A 3712-nucleotide genomic window follows, 5' to 3' on the forward strand; every position below is an offset into this window, starting at 1 on the left:
CCTAAACTTTTGCATATGATAAGTTTGCAGGAAGAAAGCCTGGCTTACTGCATGACTCTACCCCTTCCCCCATTATCCTCTATGCATAACTTAAGGTATAAAAACTACTTTGGAAAATAAAGTGTGGGCCTTGTTCACCGAAACTTGGTCTCACCATGTCGTTCTTTCTCTTACCTTCTGGCTGAATTATTCAGCCTCTTTTCTACACTGAATTTCCTCACTGAGCTATCCTTATTTCAGCCTCTTTTCTCCACTGAATTTTCCTACTGAGCTATCCTCATTCTATTACTCTTTATATCCTTAATTAACGTTTAATTAAGCAATTGTTTCCTGATCTTCGCCGACGCCGTCCCCGCTTCGAATTCCCTGGATCAGCCGGGGCTGGTCCCCGGCAATATAGGTACACAGATAGAAAATAGCCTGGGCAAAAATTAGGTAAATGACAGGACTGAGGAAATCATGGTGCCCAGCCTCCACTTTCTCCCCATTCTGATTTTTCTCCTTCAGTGCTGCCAGAGTATTTTTTCTAAACACATATTTGATCTTTTAATTTCATAACTGAAATTGTTTGACATCTATCCATTGCTTATGGAATAAAGCACAAGCTCCCTGAAAAGGAATACGGTGGTCTTACAAATGTGGCCTCAGAGAACGACTTTTACAATCTCTAGAGCCTCTACATTTTTAGCCTCATGGTCTTGGATCAGATATTCCCCAGCTGGCAAATGCTAGCTTATCATTCAAACCTCAATACAAATGTCACTCTTTCTGGGAGGCTCCCCCCAACATTTTACATAGGATGAATGGCATCTTCCATTTGCTTCTGATGCTCTATGTTTGCATCACCATTTAGAAGGCACAGTGTACTGACGGGAGGAAGATCCCCCTCCTTCCATTGCCGTCTGTTGAAAGGATTTGATTTCTCACTGGCAACCTCTCCCAGAGAATGGTCACACAATATTAGAATTCTATATTAATTATGGTGCACTCTAAGTTTTTTTAACAAAGAGAATACAGAGTGCATAGGTTCAACAAGACAGAAGTGTCTTGTTTTTTTGCATGCAATAGTCGAGGAATGATGGGACAGGTCTAGGAGAAAGGGCCTAGAATGGTGGACCATTCTCAAAGTGCAATGTCCATCTCTGCTTCCACAGTGGCTGCTCTGCTCTCATTCTCAGATCAGTGTCCAGCAAGTAGGAGAGAAGCAAAGTACGAGCACTTCATCTACAGGGGATTTGGTGGAAGTTGCAAAAATCACGTCTTACCAAATCCTGCTGCCTAGAACTTGGTCAGATGTCTCTACCTACCTGATCACAAAAGAGCCTCGGGAATTTAGTCATTACCTGGTTTAACAAAGTCAATTCATTCAGTTGCTCAGTTCTGTCTGACTCTTTGCGATCCCATGAACCACAGCACGCCAGGCCTCCCTGTCCATCACCAACTCCCAGAGTCCACCCAAACCCATGTCCATTGAGTTGGTCATGCCATCCAACCATCTCGTCCTCTGTTGTCCCCTTCTCCTTCTGCCCCCAATCCCTCCCAGCATCAGGGTCTTTTCAAATGAATCAGCTTTTCGCATCAGGTCGCCAAAGTATTGGAGTTTCAGCTTCAACATCAGTCCTTCCAATGAACACCCAGGACTGATCTCCTTTAGGATGGACTGGTTGGATCTCCTTGCAGTCCAAGGGACTCTCAAGAGTCTTCTCCAACACCACAGTTCAAAAGCATCAATTCTTCAGTGCTCAGCTTTCTTCACAGTCCAAACTCTCACATCCACACATGACAACTGGAGAAACCATAGCTTTATCTAGACAGACCTTTGTTGACAAAGTAATGTCTCTGCTTTTTAATATGCTGTCTAGATTGATCATAACTTTCCCTCGAAGGAGTAAGAGTCTTTTAATTTCATGGGTGCAATCACCATCTGCAGTGATTTTGGAGCCCAGAAAAATAAAGTCAGCCACTGTTTCCACTGTTACCCCATCTATTTGCCATGAAGTGATGGGACCAGATACCATGATCTTAGTTTTCTGAATGTTGAGCTTTAAGCCAAGTTTTTCACTCTCCTCTTTCACTTTCATCAAGAGGCTCTTTAGTTCTTCTTCACTTTCTGCCATAAGGGTGGGGTCATCTGCACATCTGAGGCTATTGATATTTCTCCCAGAAATCTTACCCAGTTGAAAATCTGAGAGGTTCTATTACAGAAGGAAAAGGGAAAAATGGATGGTGAACACAAATTACCAGTTGATGCCTCAAACATGAAACACAAATTTCCATTTTATCTATATAGTAGGCATGCAGATAAAAGGTTTTATGGGGAAACTATTGGATTGTTGGTCCCAGTGAGGTTTCTGGTTACTACGGTATTTTAGCCATTTATGGTCTCTTTTATTACTGTTAGTATTGCTGCAGCTTATTCTATAAAACCAGGCATATATATGATCAAGTCTCTCGGCTCACATATAAATCCTGTTATTTTATAGGACCACTAAACTCTGGGTCAGCTTGTGTGTGTACTTTATTTATATAGATGGGAAAGTAAATTAAGTCAATCTTATTTTTATTTTCCACTTCAATAGTATAAACCTTGTTTCTTACAAGTAATCCATTTTCCAGAAATACAGTTATCACATCCTTTTTTAAAATTGTGTGCATAGCTCTGGAGTTATCTACAAGTTCGTACCTTAAAATGTTTAGCTGACTCATAACTCTTGCCACATGGCTTCAGTTCAGTAAATGATGCACTAAACCTGAGCAAGAAAGCATTGCAATCAAAGTATGTATTCACTTTGAAAGTGCTTCACTCAATATGCCAGCAAATTTGGAAAACTCAGGAGTGGCCACAGGACTGGAAAAGTTCGGTTTTCATTCCAATCCCAAAGAAAGGCAATGCCAAAGAATGCTCAAACTACCGCACAATTGCACTCATCTCACATGCTAGCAAAGTAATGCTCAAAATTCTCCAAGCCAGGCTTGAACAGTACATGAACCGTTGAATTCCAGATATTCAAGTTGGATTTAGAAAAGAAAGAGGAACCAGACATCACATTGGGTCATCAAAAAAGGAAGAGAGTTCCAGAAAAATTCTACTTCTGCTTTATTGACTATGCCAAAGACTTTGACTGTATGGATCACAACAAACTGTGGAAAATTCTTCAAGAGATGGGAATATCAGAACTACCTGACCTGCCTTCTGAGAAATCTGTGTGCAGATCAGGAAGCAACAGTTATAACTGGACATGGAACAATAGTCTGGTTCCAAATAGGGGAAAGGAATACATCAAGGCTGTATATTGTCACCCTGCTTATTTAACTTATATGCAGAGTACATCATGAGAAATGCTGGGCTGGATGAAGCACAAGCTGGAATCAAGATTCCCAAGAAAAATATCAATAACCTCAGATATGCAGATGACACCACCCTTATGGCAGAAAGTGAAGAGGAACTCAAAAGCCTCCTGATGAAAGTGAAAGTGGAGAGTGAAAAAGTTGGCTTGAAGCTCAACATTCAGAAAACGAAGATCATGGCATCCGGTCCCATCACTTCATGGCAAATAGATGGGGAAACAATAGAAACAGTGACAGACTTTATTTTCCTGGGCTCCAAAATCACTGCAGATGGTGACTGTAGCCATGAAATTAAAAGATGCTTGCTCCTTGGAAGAAAAGTTATGACCAACCTAGACAGTATATTAAAAAGCAGAGACATTAC

The sequence above is a fragment of the Bison bison genome, unplaced genomic scaffold, assembly GCF_000754665.1.
Source record: "Bison bison bison isolate TAMUID 2011002044 unplaced genomic scaffold, Bison_UMD1.0 scf7180017864310, whole genome shotgun sequence".
Lineage (NCBI taxonomy): Eukaryota > Metazoa > Chordata > Mammalia > Artiodactyla > Bovidae > Bison > Bison bison.